The sequence below is a fragment of the Corapipo altera genome, unplaced genomic scaffold (assembly GCF_003945725.1).
Source record: "Corapipo altera isolate COAL_440 unplaced genomic scaffold, ASM394572v1 0, whole genome shotgun sequence".
Classification (NCBI taxonomy): Eukaryota; Metazoa; Chordata; class Aves; order Passeriformes; family Pipridae; genus Corapipo; species Corapipo altera.
In genome coordinates, this window is record NW_020884872.1 from 64,154,228 (window position 1) to 64,175,976 (window position 21,749).

The following is a 21,749-nucleotide window of genomic DNA, read 5'->3' on the forward strand; positions in this document are numbered from 1 at the left end:
GCAAATTTTCATGGAAAGTGCAGGAATAAGTGACTTTTATCAATCATAGGACCAATATTTTGTAGTGTCTTTAATCACTATGTTGATGTCAGGGAGTACACTTTAATCAAGCTTACAAATGATATCACTTTTGAAGGAGGAGTTGATATGATGGAAGGCTTCAGGGAAACCTCAGCAGCCCAGAGAACTGAGTTAACAGTATCTCCATGAAGATCAGTGAAAGCAAATTAAAAGTCCTACCCTGGAAGAGAAATAAACCCAAGCACCAGTACAGGAAGCAGTTTTGCATAAATGGACCTGGAGGTTGCATCAGACAAGCTGAGTGGGTCAGTAGTGTGCCCTGGCATTGAAGAAGGCCAACTGCATCCTAGGTACAGAAAGAATTTAGCCAGCAAGTAATAAACCCTACCCTTTATTTAGGACTGGTGAGACCACATCTGGAGTACTGTGTATAGTTCTGGTCTGCCCAGCATAAGAAGGATATTGAAACGTAGTCCAGCACAGGTCACCAAGCTGGACTGGAGGTGGTGACTGGAGCACATGACATATGAAGAAAGGCTGAAAGGTCTGAGTTTCTTCTTCCCAGAGAATGCAAGTTAGAGTGAGATCTCATTGCTCTCAACAGTTACCCGATAAAGGATACAGAGAAGACAGACTCAACATCTTTTAAGAGGCATGCAATGATAGGATCAACGTGGACCATGGGAACTTCTGTTTAGATAAAGAGAAACGTTTCTTCACAGAGAGGGTGATGAAATACTGAAAAAGACTTCCTACACAGATTGGGGGATCTTCAATCCTCATGGGTCTGAGCAATCTCACGTAACTGGTTTTCTTTCAATAGATGGTCTCCAGAGGTCCTTTCTACCAAGAAATAACTAGAATTCTATGAACCCTCTTGTCTCTTGCTGTTGTTGTATTTGTTATAATTTTTCAAATCACAAAGGAGGCAAGTGTGATCCTTCTTTTTTATTTACTCTATCATTGTCTCTTTGCAGTAACTTGAATATCATTTCAATAAAACCTCAGTATGTCTTTCCTGAGGCTCTCAATTTGGTGTATTATGGAAAGACTCTTCAATCTTACTGTTGTCCACTGTTGTCTACAGTCTCAGATCTCTATTACACTTATCAGAGTAGCATAAAAACTTTATTTGGTTATTGAACAGCTTTTTTACTGTTTTATTTAGTGAAACTGCACAGCAGAATGTTCTATATAAATAACAAAAGTTAAACAATCTGCTTGCTCTGTTGCAATTTTAATTAGACCTAATCAAAACAAGCCATTTTGCATGATAAACTGAACAAATGATGGGAAAACAAATTACAATGATTACTGATAAAATACCTTCATTATTATCAACTACTTGACTTTGATAGCATACCCATGAATATGTAATTGAATGTTCTAAATTGTTTTATAGAGTTCATTATTATTTTGTCTAGTGGACGTTATTTTGTGCTAGTACTTTGAATGTGGCTTTATTTTCTACATACAAAGAAATACATTAGATTTGTCATTTCTATTACTTCATCTATAAAACCCAAGCAGCTTACTAAATTTTAATAGTGCACTTCAGTGTTCTAAAATGGCTGTGATTTTGTGTGCTCTTGTATTTTAATTAACTAGATTCAGTAATAGAATTTCAAATTGTCCTATTTTCAGACTTAATTAGGTTTAGAATTTTATTCCAAAAAGTTTTGCATTTGTCAAGGTAATAATTTTCACTCCTTAGATATGATCCCTAAGTATATAGGTAAATATAATGAAATACATTGTCAAGTTAGTTCAAGAAATGTGTCTTATAATTTATTTATTATGAGGTTATAATTTGTGATAAATTGCTGTCATTTCATCTCCTAAATGAGAAGACTTGAATCAACAAAATAAAAAAAACCATAAAGATACTTTTTTTCCTGGAATCTGGGGGAAGAATAGGGACAGGCACTGATCTTTTCTCTGTGGTGGCCAGTGACAAGACCCAAGGAAATGGCTTGAATTTGTGTCAGGGGAGGTTTAGGCTGAATATTAGGAACGGGTTCTTCTCTCCTGAAAGAGTTACCTACATGTGCATTAGCCATTTACTATATGTTCACAGTTTTCTGTATTCATTCACATCCAGGCATATTTTACAGTCTGATTATGAAAACTCTGTCAGAAAAGGTTAGTAAGAAAAGTTTACGAAGGTAGCAGAAAATATTTTGGAGAAAAAAGAAGGAAAGAACAGTATTGATTGAACAGAATGAAAGAGAAAGAGAGACAGAGGACATAGGGGAAATGTAAAGAGTTCAAAACCAAATTAATATTAGACTGAGGGTTATACGTATCCTCTTTCTTTAATAAATATATTGTTTAATAATATATCTCGAGCAAGAAATAAATGAGAAAACTAACATATTGTGTGAATATGGAAGGAAATGCCAGAAGTAATAAAGAGAATGAAAAAGACAGTTTCAATGTATAAACTACTAAGCAGAAGGGAGGGTTAGAATGACTGTAGAGTAATGAAAAAAATAAAAGAAGATAATAACAAAATAGAATAGAATACCATAAAAATAAAATAAGATAAAACAAAAAAATTGAGTATTATATGAAAAACAATAAGAACTTTCACAGAGACTGAGAAAAAAAAATGTTTCAAGAAGAAACATTTTTTTCAGGAAGAAAAGAGGTGACTGAGGCTGCAGAACATGTAAGAAGCAGCCAATTCATTTGTCTTGTATAACATTCTAAAAGTACAACTAATCTCCAGCTGAGCTAGGGTAAGGCTCAATAATCTTCAGACAAAATATCCAAACAGTTAAAGGTATTGGCTCTCAAAGCGTAATACTGTTTTTCACACATCTTTACACCCAGATTCAGTACAGTAAATAACTCTTTTGAACAGTGTTGGCTCATCTATCTTTTTAAACATGGAATAACTTGAAGATAGAAGACTTTTTTTCCTCTGATGTTCCTTTTAGTATTTTCAGATTTTTTTTTCTCTTTGACACTCTCTGCTAATTCTTCACATTAAGCATGGACAAATTCCCAATATTTTCTTTTTTAATTTTATAGGAGACATTCATGAAAATAAATTAAACTTTGACAGAAAATTTATACTAGTTACCAATTATGGTCTAAATAGAATAATTGTCTCTGTTATTTTGATGATACTTTTATTGTAATATTAATTGATTAGTGTTAGAATTCATTGTTGTCTTTGGAAAATATTTCTATATATTTCTAGGTATTAGTGCAGTAGATAAAGTTGATACTTTGTCAGTGTATCTAGGTAAGTAATTTAGATCAGATCATCCTAAAATAACCATGTGTTTATGGAAACTATCAAAGAAATACTCTTTTATCATGTTTTTAGATTTGCACCTTGGTTGTTCAATAATGGGAAATTCTCATTTCTACTTTTATCATTCACGAATGTTAAAACTCATTTAAATCCTCTCCATAACTTTCTCAAACTCTTCAGAAGTAACTACAATGTAATGTTTGACATAAACTGTACATGTCAGAAAGACATCTTCCATCAGAAGTATTGCAATGGCTAAGATGGCAGTGCAAGACCTAGAGAGAAAAATAAATTGCCTTATTTAATTCTAAGTTGTTTGTTTTTTGTTTTTTGTTTTTTTTTTGATTCCACTGTTTCTCCAAATTATGTGCTAGAATGATCAAGTGGTTGAGAACGAGCAAGGGTTTTGGAATTTCTAAATTTGATAGACTAGCTTAGAAACAAGAACCGAGTACTTTAAATCTGTTAAAAACAAACAAATTTGGTTTTAACAAATTCCTTCATTAAGGGATTAATTTCAATGGATAGAACAATTAGATTTGGTTTACTATAATACAATGCTTCCTTTATTGATAATGTGAGACATTACACATTTCAGCTTTCTAAATGTTTATGACTGCAGAACATCTATTATCTCAGAATGGTTTTGTACAAGTTTAAGACATTGGCTAGGTTTTAAATAGGGACAATCATGTTACTGATCAAGTTATTTGACAGACTTGATCTGATTATTGACTTATTTACTTCATATATTTATTTTCATATATAGTATAATATCTTGGATTCATAGAAATAATGACAAATATTATTGTGAGTACATAATAGATTATATGCCTACTGAGTTAGCTTTGGAAGCAAATATCCTGGAGTGGAAAATTAGCTCATGGAGTGATAAGAATTACTTTTCCATGATGTTCACATACAGGAACATCACCTGGACAGACATCTGCTCAGTTTTGACTCCTAGAGTTTGTAATCCTAACAATCTTTTGGAGTTTGTTTGGGTTTGGGAGTTTTTTAGGTACAGAATGTTTACATGTTCACAAATACGTGTATATATTTATCAAGTCATTGTTATACTTCCTTTAATCCTTGTAGTAAGAAATATTTAATTTCTACTTTTAAACTTAATTTTTTCACCTCCTGAATCTCCAGTGATTCAAGTGACTTTCATATCCAGGGAATATTTTGTGCAGAAAGAGTTGTGAACAGTTTTACTTCTAGAGAAAGAAAAACAGCATGAGAAGGTGTCCTGCTTTTGGCCAAGGACAGGGTTAATTTTTGCAGTAGCTGTGAGGGGATGGAGCCTGGAGCCCTGTGGGCGTGGCCAGGACCCTAATGTTGTCTGATACCTTCTCGCATTGTCAGGGGTGGGGGAAAGACATTTTTGCTCACTTTCAAGAAGAGCACTCCTTCCAGTGGGACAATGTAGTTGGCATGAGCTGGTTGGTAGTTGTCGTGGGTTTTTCCTGTTAATAGTAAATTTTCTCTTTTGTTATTAATATTGTTATGGTTACTGTCATTTTCTAATCTCGTTACTGTTTCCAGTAAATTGTTCTTATCTCAATCCATGATTTCACCTTTTGTACCTCCAATTCTCAACTCCCTCCCCAGAGTGGGAAGGGGAAGGGAAGTGAGGGGAACAAGTGAGCAGTGTTTGGCTTGGAAGAGTCTCAGTGGGTGTAGTGAATTGGAGAGGACTATTCCTAAACCACAACAGAAGGTGGGGAAAAAAGAGCTTAGAAAAAGAGAAAAAAATAAAACTTTGATAGATGTCAGAATGTGCCCAGAAAGATTTTCAACTCTGTTCTTCCATAGCAGAGGTGAAATAGTACATCAACACATATTGTTAAATAACAAAGATAAAGTAAACATAAATTCTAATGATGCCTAATGATACTGAGGGAAAAAAAACTCTGAAGAAGTTAATTGAGGATGACATAAGGAAAGGGTTTAATTTTTGCCTAGGTGTAGATATTACAAGACTTTTGCAGGCCATATTTTGGTGTTACAATTTATAATACTGCCCGACTAATCCAAGTTTTGTCCATCCCATAGTTTTTGCTGTGGTCCACCCCCTGGCCCACCCCCTGGGAATTGGGTCTGGGGGCTTTTCGGGACCACCTCTTCAGCACCTTCACCATCTTCAGAGCACAAAGGGTACATGGTCACCCAGTTCTTGACTGTGTTCTGTCGTTTAGGCCAAGATATGAGTGTTCTCTAAACAGCATAGGACTTACCTTGACAAAAGACTAAACATTTTCTACTGAATTCAGGGGTAGGATTGATATGGGGAGTATGGAATGGGGTGAGAGGGTTGAGGAATGTGTAAACTAAAGGCTGCTAAAGGGTGAGGAATAAGGGCTGCTACTTCTAAAATCTACTTTTACTACTTAACTACTTATAAAACTTATAAAACTAGGAAAATAAGGAAAAAACAGGTGGACCTTATGGTATCACTAATGTAAATTAGTGATTTATTGAAATTGATATTTAAAAGTTCTTCAAAGGTCAGTCAATTAACTATACATAATAGAATTCTTCAACTCCAGTAAGGAAAGCACAAAATATTTACCTTCAAACAATGATTGGATTAAAAAAACTGTTATTCTTTATCTGGATTTAAATAATGAACAAATTTCAGTAGAATCAAATTTCACAGATTCTGTTTCTGTTTTATTCCACTTCCAGAAATGTCTACTGATTGCACATAGACCTTGTTAAGCAGCTTTTAATGCCATTTTAGTCTAGGAAGGAACAAAGTCGGTAAATAAATAGTTTAAAAAATTCATGATTGACAGTGCATTATTCAGCTGCATGTCATTTTGTATACCTATATTAATTAAATTAAAAGATATATTTACATTTAAGTCACTCATTTCTGATTCAGACAATTTATAAAACATAATCTTCACCTTTACCCTTTCTTTATAAAACCAATGTTCAAATTAAATTACAATTAATAAAATCCTGCAGTTGTTGTCTGTCTCTCAGTCTGCATGATATTTTACCAGAATAGTGTCTTGATGTTATTGATCAAGTGACAAACTAAGATAGATTGTGCTGGGCAGACAGGGTAATTTTTAATTGGTAGAGATTGCTCAGAGACAAACTTTCTTTGATAATTCTTTCTTACCTTTGTTTTATTGTCACTTTCTTCCTAGCTGTTGAAAGGTATTTATGATAAAAATGAATATAGAGTCATGTGATATTAAAGACTATAATTACTATAACTGACACTAGTAAAATACTCCTATTGTAAGTCTGAAGAATTACACTAGCTAGATGCAGTCATCATCAAGGAAAGTAACAAAAAAGGAAAAACAGTAACCCATAAAAATTACTAACCTTCTTTCATACTGATGAGAAACAGAGCAATTTGTTTTGGTTTTGACTGGGACAGGGTTAATCTTCATAATAGGTGGTGTGGGGGCTGTGTTTCAGATTCATTCTCAAAACATTGTTGATAACACAGGGATGTTTTAACTATTACTGAGCAGTGCTTACACAGAGTCAAGGACTTTTCTGCTTCTCACCCCACCCCACCAGCAAGGGGGCTGGGGCTGCACAAGGAGGGGACAGCTGATCCTACCTGACCAAAGGGGTATTCTATGACTTATAGCATCATACTCAGCAGGGGGCCTTTGTTCAGTGTGATGGTCTCTGTCTTCCCAAGTCACCGTCACACATGATGGAGCCCTGCATTCCTGGAGACAGCTGAACACCTGCCTGCAAATCGGAAGTCATGAATGAACTCCTTGTTTTGCTTTGCTCATCCATATGGCTTTTGCTTTACCTATTAAACTGACCTTACCTCAAATCACAACTTTTCTAACTTTTACTCTTCTGATTCTCTCCCCTATCCCACTGGAAGAGAGTTAGTGAGAGGCAGTGTGGGACTCAGTGGGGATGGGGTTAATCCATAACACCTATATTTTACACCAGTATTGAAGCAAAATAAAGTATTAAGAATACCGTTGTCTTTATCTCATGCAAGGATCCTTTATATCTAGTTTTACATTGAATTATTAGGTGCTTGTGTAGCAACTGATAAAAACTGAAGTTCTGGTATGAGGTGCCTGAAGTAATACTCTAAAGTTTATTTTACAGTTTAAACAATCTACCTCAATCTCATTTGATAATCTTTCTTGTGGCAAACTTGTGAATTGTCTTTAGTTAAAATACTGTATTTACTGTGAGTCAGAATGAAACCATCAAATTCATCATGTGTGTGACCTGAGGCTATATTTGAATGTGAATCTCCAGAGGACAAAACTCACTGATACAATGGACCTTAGACATTGATGTTATCTCACTTGTGTACGTCTGTCATTATGCTGAAGGACTTTTATATGAAAGAAAGATTTCTTTCCCTCAGAATACATGATATATAAATATATTTAGTATATTTTAATGCATAATATGAATAGTGGTTTCAGAAAAGAGCAGCATTTATTTCCTTCTGATTTTCAGTCAACTGATTCTTAAGCATTATATATATTGTAGGTAATTATTAGATTTTTTTATCCTTTTAGAAATCTTCTCATATGCAAAGGAAGACATAATTTTCCTAGTGTAAATATTTTTATTTCTGTTAAGTTTGATGACATAATGAAAGCTGTAAAACAGGATATTCCTTAATTCTGTCATCACTGAAGGGTTTTAACTCCATCAGTTTCTCAAATGTGCCCAGTACTAGGCGAGAAGAAAGAAGAAAAAAAAAGAGAAGTGCCATTATCACAATAACATGTTGAACAGATACTTCAAGAAGGTCCCCTGCCTCTTCCCCCACCCACTCCATTTTCCTCTCCCTTCTCTTTGCTACCTTTTCCCTCCCTACCCTGCCCTAAGTTACCCTTCAATTGCTCTTACCATGAACTCTGGGTGAACACATGTACCCGTACATGTGCAATTCAGAACAGTCAAATGCCTCTATACATCAGGTGATTCTGGACAGCGGAAGAGGTTTTGCCTTAAGTTTGAGCCAGACAACTGTTAGAATTAGTTGGTTCTTTCTATTGTATAGACTTCCTTAGAATAAGAACAACTAAAAAATAAGATAATTTTTCTTAAAACTTACGGCAGGGTGAGTTTTAACATCTGCAGGAAACATTGCCTACCCTGCAGTGAAAATAAATAGATTAGATACACAGAACTTACAATATGTTTTTCCTCACAATATCATAATTCAAAACCATATATATGGTTTTGAAAAAATATAAACTTCTGGTGTAATTTTTGTTTTGCAACTGTTTAAAACTCCACTGGTCATTATTCTCCTGGGAAAATAGAAAAGGTAGTTTAAGGTTATTGAGAATGATAGTTCTCTGAAGTTTGAAATGGCTCAAAAACTCTGTTAGACTTCCAGATTTTTTTTTCCTACTTGCAAAGCTTCATAAACTTCACATTTGATGAGAAGGCCATTTGTCATTTGTAAAAGTTTTGCACAGTAATATCTAGTTGAAACATACTAGTTCAGCTGAAGGTGAGAAGAGGTGTTGGAGACAGAGAACAAGCTTAATTTATTGAATCTGACTAATCTTTTATGTTGTATGAATACATTTTAGTATATATTTTCATATTCATTCACTTTCAGGTTTTTAGGCACATTACTAGGGGTCAGAAAATCAGGAAATTGCATTTAGATTAATACTATCAACAGTCCCATCTATCTAGTCTTCTTTATACTCAGCTGAGAAACATTATACAAAATACAAATGATTGGTAAAATTTGGAAGTCAAAAATAAGAGGTCTAGAATATACGTGGGTACAGTGGTAGGGTCTGAGGGATAATAGGTTTTCTTTCAGGGATTTTTATTCTAGTATTTTTTTGTTTGTTTTGTCTTCTTTAAGTTAATTGGTCATGCCATTTCAAAATCTCCCATTCCAGTGAAAGTGGAAGTGAAACTTTCAGCCCACTTAACTGGACTGTCTTACCAGCTATATTTTCTCCACTTCTTCAGAAAATTCTTCAGTACTATACCTTATATAATGGTAAAATATAAACACACAATTATGTCTATGATGAGATATGAGGTTGTTTTGTAATAAATAACCCATAAGTACTCTTTTCTTCTTTAGTACAATGTTATTTTACTTTTGTAGAATGATGAATAACAGGGACATGGACTTCTTTCAGATCTCTTTAGCTCAAAATTCTGGGCCTAAACATGGTGTCCTTAGCTTCTCCTCCTAGCAGAGTAAAAGGGATGGGAAAAAAAAAAATCAGTACTGTTAGAATAAAGGGGAATCCCTATGAGCGAAGGGACTTACTTCCTATAGATTTTGAAATGAGTCAGTATAGGAAAGCAAATACTATGGAATGATTTTACTCTAGTAATCAGAATTTGCATAAGTAGATTTATTTTGTTTCCATCCAGATGCCTGTACCAGAATAACGTTATTTTCCAGCAGTTACTTAGAGAACCTTGAAAGAAACGTTTATTTTTCCGAACACTTACTTTCTAAATGGTTACCACTGTCTATGTGGATATGAGAAATATAAGTTAAAGAGATACATTTCCTACAAATTTCTTGTCGTATCTCTTGAAATCAGTGATATCTAAGTGGATTCTCTTCTGTTCTTTTATGAAAAAGGAGAGGAAAATTCTCAAAAGAATTGTACTTCTGCTGGTAGGTTTATGAAATAAGGATTTGTAGAATAAAGAGAATAAACATATTAAATAGAGATTTAAATTGAATATGAATTTTTTGTGCATGAAAAAGATGAAAACAACAGCAATAATACCTCAGTGGAAATAAGCAGAAAAGGATGGTCTAATATTTGTCATACTTATGGGTTACAATATAAATGCTTTGTTTCTTTTGATTATTTGCAATCTTGCATATAATAAACCTTCGTGCCTCCAGGACTTAAATAGTTCCAGAAAAACTATCCTTTGTTTAAAAGCATAAGAAGAGTCACGGTGGTTGAGACCAGATTTCCTCCTAATTTTGCTTCTTATATCCGAGAGTGAAAATTAACATTAATTTAAGAAAAGGGTATAGTTGAAATGGATTGAACAAAATGCTCCTTTCCTTGTTGCACTTTCCCAATTTCTAGCAAGTAAGTAGTACATGTTTTTTGTGAGGGTTAGAAGCAACTTCAGCTCTTGGAATGTATATGTACCTGAATCAGAAGAGTTACTGGGCTGAGCATATAGGGGACAGAGAAAATGAGATGAAACATGAGGTGTAATAAATTGGGACATGAAGTATGGAAGTAAATGCTTAATTAAGTCAGTTTAATATGCCATTGTGTTCTCATGACCTAGACATCAATGAAAGACGTAATTATTAAGCAGTCTAATCCCAAAAAGGAATTTAAAACAAGACTCATTTTCTTGTGGTGTGGAAATATTGCTGTGTCTCTCTCATATGCTGAAAAGGGCCTAAAATTTAGATCTCCCACTTTCTGTGCAAGTACTCTGAACAGTAAGACATTCAATAAAATGTGTGGGCTGTTGGTAGCTTAAGTGACTTGCTTTAAATAGGAATTTGATATTTTGGTACTCTGCACTGATGGAAGTACTTACTGAAATTCCTGTTCAGGCATGAAGTTGTGTCCAGGCTTTTTATTAGGTGCCTCAGGTAGAGTACTTCTTCATTATATGGTCAGTGGGGATCAGTAAGTGATTCTGAAGTCTCCCAGAGTCTCGCTCAATTAGGCAGATACAATCTCCCTTTGAAAGCCTCAAGGCTACTACATGTCTTCCATGGTTATATAAGGAACATAAGCCCTTAAATGCCTGTTGAGTCTTTTTGGATCTGAATGCAAAGAAATGGTGAAGTCAACAATATATTTATGTAACTTTCCTGTTTTTAACAACTTGAAAACAACATCCAAATCAGGATTAACCATTACCATACTGCATCTAAGTAGGTAGAGCAAGAATAACATCACATTGCCTAAGCTATTCCTGAATCAGTATTTTCCTTTATAACTGTGCACACCATGCAATATCTTAAGTGAGCCTTTATGACACATCAAGTTTTGGCTCCCTGTCCCTTCATATACAGAAGCACATCAATTTTACGTGTAAGTATGGGAAAGACCTAGAACCAGGTAGCCCTTTGAGTAAATCAAATAATAAGGAGATTTTTAACTGTATTTGATCAGTGGACTCAAAGGATCAAATATCAGAGAAATTCATGTAGATGAATTGGTTAGTGCTCACATTAGAATCTCTTGATATCTGTAATTCTGTGTTTTCAGGACTCATAGTTCTATTGATATATTAATCAAAGGAATTTTTGTTTAAAGATTTGTGAGTGAGAGACAAGGGCTTTCATTTTGATGGTATTTAAAGCCCAAAGGTAAAAGTTGAATTTATATCTCCAATAAATAACGAACATCATGTACAGTACAGTATAACCAGGACTCTTTTTATTTGGTATATACCATTGTTTTAATACGTGGTTTGTTGAATCCATAAATGTAATAGCATTTTCAAGAACTGTGGGGTTTTTTGTTTGGTTGGTTGCTTGGTTTTTTGTTATTATTTCTATAATCTAACCATAAATATTTCAATTTTTAAATTATTTATGAAACTGCTGAGATACATATAATGGTTCCACACAATGGAAACTGTGTCAGTCTTTTATATTTTTAATGGTGTCATGTCAGATCAAACAGGTAGTTTGCCTGTCCAAGGTGCTACAGATCTTCTCAGCAGTCTTTTTTTTAAAAAATTTTATTTTTGGTGAGAGGTTTATCTTTTTGCATTCTCATGGATACCGAGTGATGCTATTGGAGGAAAAACATCTGGATTACTCCTGTGGGATTTATACCTGACTTAAATAAGTGTTAGTTTTCATTTTGCATGAACTAAGAAGAATAGGAACAACAGGAATAAACAGGTAAAATACATGCATAATTGCAACATGTCAAACTGCAAGCAATTGAACAATTCCCCAGTATGACTCAAAATGTCTGTCAGCTGCATGAATAGAAGGCTTGACATCTTCCAAACAAATAACTGTATCATGCTGCATATCAATTTGAAATACTTTGTTTTTCAGGATATCCTTAACTTAAAAAAAAGACAATACTTTCTTCATATATGTTATACTGACTCCTGAGACTGAATTTTCATCATTTTTCCAGAGATCTCCTATTATTTCATTGATATCGGTACTTTTAGAAGAATTTAGAAAATGTTACTGTCTTTGAGAGTACATTTGAATATAGAAACTGCCTCCTAGGTTTTGGATAATCTGCCATTGTTTTGAAATATTGTTTATTAGGTGTTCTTGTAATATATGAATTTTAATTTTTAAAGTTTTAATTTTCAAAAATAATATTGTTTGAAAGTTTAGGAATTTGAAGTCTCTGTATCTGAACTGCAGTTAGGTATTTTAGATGTAACCAAAACTTCCATAAATGTAACTACTATCAATTTGGTATTTTTTAAGAATCATGTATATTTTTCTGTGTATCCTCATTACGTGAGTTTTCTTGCTGAAATCTGTATCTATTGTGAATAGAATGGATGTGTCAATACAGGGACAGAAAAACTGTGTATGTGTGTGTGTCTACTCATGTGGATCTTCCAGAACCTTCACGAATGTCACTAGGCATTTTTCTATATATAACTGAAATGAACACACTTAACACAAGAATAGAAAAGGGGTAATGTCATACTAAAATAAACTTTGTTCCTCTCTCTCAAAACAATAAAATACACCTGCATTTCAGACAATGTTATGTGGAGAATAAAGACCAAAATACTGACTTGGTGTCATCATAGTACCACGTGTATCATCAGGGGTTTTCGTGACATTTTCAAAAAAATTACAAATAACCTTCCAACAGCCATCAGAAACTTAATTCCAAACTGTGTCTTCAACCGGTTTTGTGGACAAAAAACTACAATCACAATCAAGAACATTCAGAACAGCAGGAGGACAAAAACATGTCATAAAATACATGTTCTGAGTTCTTTTGGAAAGACTAGAACTACCAAAACTAAGAAAATCATGTCCATGTATTTCACTTTCTTATTTTAAAGACTTAAAAAAGCCTAGTTGTGTTTTCTCTGATTCTAGAGATTAAAAGCAAACAAACATCATCTTGTTTATTTTATTTTTATGACAGAAGTTAAATTCAAACCAAAGAGACAGAAAAATAGAGAGCAAGGATAAAGAACAAAGAAAATTGATCACCAGAAAGTGGCCAAGGAGGCTATGAACTTATGCTATAACGGTAACGTAAATATAAAGGACTGATTCAACCAAAGTCTTCTTTCCAATGACCACTGTGCAATTGCCTTAGGACAGTAATTGTCTTTCATATGACATTTGTGAAGGATGATAATATAAATAACCACAGCCACGTTAAACAATGGGAAACAGATCATCATCAAGAGAACAAATGGTACTTCTATTTTTGTACCATTTCATTATAAACTAGAGCAAGTCACGTACTTACTGAATACATTCGATTAATGCTGTTCATCCATCTATCTGTTTGCACATTGATATATAGATGTAGAGATATATACATATTGATAATATTTAATGTTCTGTTCGTACAAAAGTACGAGACATGATACTATGATTTATCTTTTTTGGAGCTAAACAGCAGTGAACAAAGATGACTCTTTTCATTTGGAAGGGATCTACAACAGCCATCTAGTCCAACCACCTGACCATTTCAGGGTTGACTAAAAATTAAAGCCTGCTTTTTAAGGGCATTGTCCAAATACCTCTTAAACAGTGACAGGCCTGGGACATCAAATACCTCTCTAGGAAGCCTATTCTAGCATTTGGCCAGCCTCTTGCTAAAGAAACGTTTCCTCATGTCCAGTCTGAAACTTCTATGACATGGTTTTGTTCCCAAAAAACTGTGCTACTAATTTCTTTCATTTAATGGGTACACTGCAGGAAGGTGAGGTATACAACCCTAATGATCCCGTGAACAGATCCTTCTTCAGTTCCTTGCATTGCAAATGGTCAAGCATGAGACAATACCCTACTTATCTCCCACACCTATTATTGGAGATAAATGGTGGATCTGCATAACAATGATGTTTGCATTAATCACTAAAGTCATTACTTTCCTGACTTGCTATTAATCAGGAAATTCTCCTGTCTGTAAAATCTTGTCTCTTGCTCATACAGCTCAACAGCTAAAGATGATCAGATAAATATAATAGCCCAGTTCATTCAAACTCAAGATGATACTCAATAAACATAATGTGTCTCATCAGCCAGTGCTACAGTTGTGGCATTGTATTCAGTTTTCCAGATTCCCATCTCTGCTCAGACAAGGTTTTTCGACCTTTCTTTCTCTATCTATGTAGCAGAAACTCACAATTTATCTAGTGGTTTAAGTTAGCCTTGGTTAATAGCTAAACACTCACTCAGGTGGTCACTCCTCAGCATGACAAGTAGAGTAAATAGGATTAGAAAGTTTCTGGGTCAACATAAAGACAGAGAAGTCACTTACTAATCACTGTTTTGACTAAAACACACTTGTCTTTGGGGAAAATTAATTTAACTTACTGACAATTCAAGAGATTTGTATAGCAAGAAATGTGACAACTGTCATAGAATCATAAAATGATTTAGTTTGGAAGTGACTTCTAAAGATCCAACACCCCCAGCCATGAGCTGGGACACCTTCCTCTAGACCCAGTTACTCAAATCCCCACCCAACCTGGCCTTGAACTTCCAGGGATGGTGTAACCACAACTTCTCTGGGCAAACTGTTCCAGTGCCTTACCACCCTCAGAGTAAAGAATTTCTTCCAAGCATCTAGTTTAAATCTACTCTTGTCAGTTTTTGTCCTATCACTATCTGTTTAAAAAGTCTGTCTCCATTTTTCTTATAGGTCCCCTATAAGAGAGTAAGTCATATGAGGTTGTTTAACCTGGACTAAAGTAGGCTCAGGAGACACCTTTTCTCTCTCTACAACTACGTGAAAGGAGGTTGTAACCAGGTGGGAATCAGATGCTTCTCCCAGGCAACAAGCATCAGGATGAGAGGACATAGCCTCAAGCTTCACCAGGGAAGGTTCAGGTAGGACATCAGGAACAATTTCTTCAGGAAAGGGTTGTAAAACATTGGAGTGGATTACCCAGGGAGGTGGTGGAGTCACCATCCCTGAAGGTGTTCAAGGAATAACTGGATGTGGCTTTTAGTGCTATGGTCTAGTTGACAAGGTGATGATTGGTCAAAGGTTGGACTCAATGGTCTTGGAGGTCTTTTCCAATTTTAATGATTCTGTGATTCTGTATGTACTGTCAAGCCGTTTTTGATTACTATTCATGATCACAACTTTGATATTTATCCTATATGCATGCATACATGCACACCTTTGTGTATGTTACAAATATTCCTTAAAAAAAATCAGAATTTAACCCTGAAATAGTTAAGTTATCTTTACGGTTTAAAATATTTGTACAAGTTAAATTTAAAACATTTGACTTTTAATCCTTAACACCAAAGAGATACGTTTAATGTGCTGCCACTGGTGAAGAAAAGGAGGTTTTTCTCTTTGTCTGGAATCACACTATCAGGTTGGCAACATGGAGTTCAGCTCAGAAATTGGAAATAATTATAGTATTTTGTTACATATCCTTATTATTTTCAATATTTTCAATATTCACAGCAATGTACAGTAAGGTAAGAACTCTAGTTCACTCTTCTAGTGACAAAGAGCTTAAATACTTTAAGCTAGCATTACTCAGAAGAGCTTCATGTATCTAATTGCCAGAGCACCAGAGTGTACTCACCTTGAGATTATTCTAGGGTGAACATCAAAGTTATTTCTGGTCTCAGATAAGCTTGCATCCTTAACTGATTATTTCCATAAGCTTTTGAACATGGAAACAGTGCTGAAATCTCAAGGCAACAGACTTGATAAAGCATATATTTGTTTCTTAACTTTATCCAGGTTGGAAATGAAACCTTTCCACTACCCCTTAGCAGTTTTTTTTATCCATTTCTAACAGAGAAATACATAAAAATGAGGAAAAAAAATATAGTACTACAGAAGTTTTTTGGTCCTGGAAGCAGGCAAGAGAGGTGAAGTGAAGGGTGGGGGGCTGGGGTTAGGTTGTGAGCAATTGGTAGAAGCTACTGACTGGAGTTCTAGCACATAAAACACATGCAACAGATTCGGAATAATGGCACTCCCTGTTCAGATTCACACAAAGATAGTACCAGAAGGTATAGTTATGCTCATGTATATACCTCATTGCATAGCTATGTAAGTATAAAACTTACAAAACCTTCCACTAAACCTCGTTGCAGTCTGAAATTCAGATACCAACAGAAAAGGAACTGCTACGATGAAATTGGAAACCTTGGGCCATAGAGGCTGGGGAAAAAAAACACCATCTGAAAGATCGGACAAGACCCATTGTCCTGATCTCCCCCAGCAGGACATAGAGAGGCTTTGCATGATGCTATCAGACATCCCCTTGTTTTCTCCCTGCCTGTCTAAATCCTTCTTTTGGGTAAAAGCTTATCACTCTTCTCTAATGTAACACTACTTACTGGAAATATCAAACCTTTTTCCCCAAAATGTAAATACTGTCCGAGAAATGTAAAATCATTTTTCCCTTATGTCACCCCTGTTACTGCAAACACTGATTGTAGGAACCACTGTTTGGAATAACCCTGCCTCCTCATTAGCATGTAAGCCCCCAAGACCCTTAAATAGCACTTGTATGTTCAATAAATCATGCCAGTATTTTACCTCTATATGTGAGATCATGTTAGCTTTATTGGACTGTTACAAAACCTGAACCGAGTTGGTGTGGTTTTTCAAGACTTTGTGCTAGCATAGTAATCATATCAATATACCACTGCAATTTAGAGAAAACTAAGTCAGAGTTTCAGTCTATCAGCACAGGAACTAGCCATTTAATATACTGTCAGGTTGAAAAAACTGTTTTGAGATGTAAAGTATTTTGTCCAGAGAGTTTTGAGATGTAAAGTGTTTTTTCTAGAGAGATAAACTTCTTGACTTGATATTTTTGTGTCTAAAGACTTCTAAGTTTAAAATCAGTCTAAGAAAGATATGTCCTTTAAAAGTGTAAAACTATGTTTTATAAAAGAAAAATTAACTTTGATTTAACATTGATGAAACTCAAAGCAATTGTCTGTGGTACCAAGTTGTCTTGTAGAATTATGCTGTCCCTTAATTACTGCTCAGTCTTGCTTTGTTTGTTATTATGTTTTTTTAAACAATTTTGAAGTACTCTTAAAAGTCTCCTGGAATGTTTTCACTCTTAAAAGCTGGTCAATATGCAGGAAATGTTCATCATCCTGAGCATGATACAAGAGATGAAAAATATAACAAATTTGGGGTCAGCTAGTCAGGCCACTCACCTGCAACACAATAAGCACCAGAGTATTCTCGTTGTCCTACACTTCTCCTGTGGTGAACAGGCAGACAGCAGCTTTCTGACAGCATTTGAATTATGTAAATGCACTTGTACAGAAACCTAAGGTTAGGCATCTACAAATAAATTCCAGGGCTACACTTATGTTGTGGTGACAAGAGCAAGGGTTACTTGCATTTTTCAACCAAACACACAGTTTAGGTTCCTAATAGTCTTTTCTAGATCTCATATCTCATTTTAATTTTTCTAATGTATACATAGGACTTTTTTTTCAAATGGAAGAAAAACTAGAAGAGTCTTTTAAAAGTTAATAGTGTTAAATAATAATAATAATAATAAACCATCCATACAACTGTATATTAACGTAAAATATGTTAATGTTAGGGCCTGTCTCCTATTTGTAATACCAAGTTTAAACTAAAGATAGTCTTCTTAATTTTCAGCCAAAGAACTTCTGAATAATTATATTTTTTCAATATTTTCTTTCTGATAGTATTGTGGATTATATTTATCCTCAGTGTAATATCATTTTTGTAGATTTTTTTCATCTTTGTTTGACATAATGCCATTTAGCTATGACATTTCCTGACATTTCCTGATTTAAGTGCCACAGAAGAATTTCATTTTATTAGTAGTAAGAACTCCTGCGTCTCCATCCAGCCTTCTCATTACTACGCTTTATTTCATATCTCCTCCATAGTAATACTTTTATTTTATGCAAATCAAATTAAGTAACTTATTTTTTTAAGGTGTCTTAACAATGAATCTGATAATTATAGTTTTAAATCTTATAAGCCTCTAGAAGACACACCCTTCTGCTACTGAACATCAGTGAAGATGTGAGATCCTAATTCTTTCAGGTGCTTCAAAAATAGTTTCATTTTAAGGTTACCTTACAGTAACTGATTTGTGTTCTTTCAGACTTTTAATTTACTCTGCCAAGAAACTTATATAACTCATAACTGTGAAAATTTACTGAACTAAATTACAAGTAAGGTATATATCACTCCTAGGACCCCTAATATATAAACTTTAATGCTTGTTAAACACCAAAAAAATGTAAAAGTTTTTTAAACTTCTTTTAGACATAAGAATTCCATATATTTTAATATTTTATCTTCTATGCCCTAGACTTTTTTCTACCAATCAGCTTATAGTTGTGTTGATTACATTCTGCTCCATACTTTGGTCTTTTTCCAGATAGCGTGAGTCCTGTGGGATGCATCAAAGAAAGCCATTAGCTCACTTATTGGTGTAAAACTTGCATGATGCCATAAATCTTTTAGCAAGTGGATTTGGAAGATGTTTTTGTGAAGGTTATGCGTGTAAGGTAAGCTACATTACATGAGCCTTCAATGTGTGCCTTCAACATTACACTTTCTGACATTTAATAAAACAGTGATTGCAAAGAGCTCCATCCTCAGAGGCCTTGTTATGCCAGCACCAGTGCAGAGGGAATACTCTTGGACTATCTCCTGTGTTTTAGTTGTTAGAGAATATTTTTTATTTTCCTGAGCTATCTAATAAAACCTGATTCTTTAGAAGATTTTGCTTTTTATCCTTGCGGGTTTTAATACATAAAAACAAGGATTTAACTTAGAGAAGATTGCATATAAATGCACAGATATTTCAAAGTAAAATAAATTGTTTATAGTTAATTTATGTTATAAAATTTTATTGTTCTGCTTTTGTCAGTCTATAAAAATTTCATACATCAGTTATGAAAGTCCAATGTCCTGGATTTTTGAAGAATAAAAAGTGTATGTTCTTATATCTACTGGACTCTATCTCGTTTTGTAACTAAATCAAATGATGCCATGGTAAAGTGCAATTATGTCAGTTCTTTTTAATTAACATCTAGATTCATAAATCTGGAAATAAAACTGAAAGATGAAGACTTTTTACTATTGTCCGCTCAGGGGAATTGAATTGCAGTGTTAATATAGCGCCTATTGGATGTTAGTGGATATTGGTAGCACTCCACAGTTTTCAGAGCTTCCACCTTTTACAAGATAATTAAGTCTTGCCTTCATTTCTCTTTCACCTCTGCAAAGCAAAACTAGAAAAGCAAGATGGTTATCACCTAAATGTATTAGGAACCTATCATCACTTCAAAGAGCCTAATAACGCATTAGTGTTCTAGTTTGGATCAGGATGCACTTCTTAAGCAAGGCTCCCAATCACCTCCATGTACTGAGTCCTGACTGACTTCAACGTGTGGTTTCAGAGTAGTAGAAATTCCTGCTGTCTAAACCTAAATGGGAAGCTGCACTCCCTAAACATAGCTATGGTGTTGCCTCCACTGATGAGCATTCAGTCCACTGGCCCCAGCTCAGGCTTTTTCCTCATAAAATCTCTGAAATATGTGTCCTGGGGACATCTGGTACTCAGGTCAACTGTTCTACTCAGCAGATCTGTTGCTATTTTGTTACCCTATCTGTTAATTTTCCTCTGGTCTCCCGTGACCAGAGTCACTAACTTCAAACTACACTTCTACTGACAGGGGATGGCCTACATCACATAACCCCACCTCTGGGGTTACTAAGTTTATCTGATTGATTTTTCTGGCTATAAAAAGGAGGTGGTCAGTTGATTTAGACTATGCAGCTACTGGTGTCTAGAGCTGGGTGAGATAGAACCAGACCAGAAGATTAAGTAAAATTTAACTGAATTACTACTTTACTATTCAATAAAGTATGCACAAACCACAATCTGAACTGGTACTTTCCTTGAATCAAGTCTCAAACATATTGGAAATAACATTTTAACTCTGTAGTCAGAGTCGTGTGGGAAGATGTCTGTACATTGTTGAAACAAATATTAAAATTATTAAGGGAGAAGAATACTTCTTGTAAAATATTAATTAAACTTTGGATCAGCTACAGTTTGACAACACTATGTATAAAGTTCCATTATATAAGTGTTTCTCAATCTTTCTTCACAAATTCACCTCTTGGAGAACACTGATCTGTTTAGACTCCTAAAATGTAACAGATATTATGCAGGTATAATTATGTAGATAAAGGTTATCAGGCTATTAGGTTTCTGGATCATTGTGAATATAACTATAAGCATGTTTGCTAGTTGCAGGCTGTAAGGAGACACAGCAGGATGAAGAGGAAATAAAAATTGAAAGGATGCCTTAGGGCAATTTCAGGATTTTAAATGAAGTAAAACTTCAGTAACATTTCCAAGGGTCAGTTAAAAAGATTATATTTAACAGGATTAGCACTGTCAGCATACTCAAGCCAGCATTTCAGTATTTAACTTTTCAAAGCTTAAACTTCGAAGTTCAGAAAAAAACCCAGCCCAACCAAACAAAACCAAACAAGAAATACAGAGTGATTAAGAGGAAATATTACCTTAATCAGTTCAAAGACCTGATCTTTACCATTAAATAGAAAAGGTCTTCCAATCTTTAAAAATCCTGTGATATCATGGTGTCAGAAGAAGTTGTCCTGGAAGGATATACTAGAATATTACCAGTTTTTATTTCCAGGGTTTTTTTTCCAAAAATATGTTATGAATAATATTTAAAGGGATGGTCACTGTTAGTTGGTCTTGACAAAACAAATCAACTATTTGATTTTTATATCAACCAATGGTCAAAATGGCTAAAGTGAAATATTATATCAAACCTTTAGAAATGTAGAAAATCTTCATATATTTAGAGATATTATGATCAAGATATAGGAGGAGAAATGAGGCAATTAATTTAAAGAATCATCTGGGTTCTGAATGACTGTTGTTGTGGAATATTCCAAATCAAAAATTATAAAAACCAGAATTCTGAGCTGCAACTTTCAGTTAAAAAAAAAACCACAAAAACATAGCTGCGTTAAACAAGATTGATAGTACTCAGAGAAATGATGGTATGTTAATATTTCTTTTTCCAGAATGAAGACACTGTTCCTTGATTTCTTGACCTGCTTTGATATTTGCTTTGAGATTCTCACTGAAAATTGCTAAATATTACACTAGCAGGTATAGTTTCATTTTAATCTCATTCATTTCACTGACTTATCAAGGCTATAATTAAAAATCTTTCCATGTTTGATGACATTTTCTAATTGTTTGTTTTATGCTTGTTTTAGCTGGGAAATGTGTT